The following is a 482-nucleotide window of genomic DNA, read 5'->3' on the forward strand; positions in this document are numbered from 1 at the left end:
CAATGTCCTTCCAGTTCACACCCCCCTCAGCCTCCTCCTGCCCTGCACAACAGCCTGCAGGAGGAGTGAGAATTCCTCCCAGTTTCAAAGAACAGGCAATAAAGCCCTTCCTAAAACTAGACTTTTTTCCGTGGAATAATGGGATAATTCCCGCGCAATCAGGGGAAGAATTCGGCAGCACCAGTAAAACCTGCAGGCCATTTACCAAAGCAGCACTGCCCGTGGACTCCTCACAGCCTCTAACAAAGCTCCTTATTCACCGGGGATCACTCGGGCACAGCTCGGGAGCTCCTGGAGCCAGGAGCCACTCGCTGCCAGCGCGGCGAGACCCGGGACACCTCCAAGAGCAGCTCCGGAGGCTCCACAGGAGAGAGCTCTGCCAAGAAACACCATTCCAGCACCGCGAGCTGAGGGTAAGCGGGACCCGAGTCACACTGAACCTCCCACTCCCCAAGAGCAGCTCTGTGAGCACACACCCCCGC

The sequence above is a fragment of the Acanthisitta chloris genome, unplaced genomic scaffold, assembly GCF_000695815.1.
Source record: "Acanthisitta chloris isolate BGI_N310 unplaced genomic scaffold, ASM69581v1 scaffold27307, whole genome shotgun sequence".
NCBI classification, from domain to species: domain Eukaryota; kingdom Metazoa; phylum Chordata; class Aves; order Passeriformes; family Acanthisittidae; genus Acanthisitta; species Acanthisitta chloris.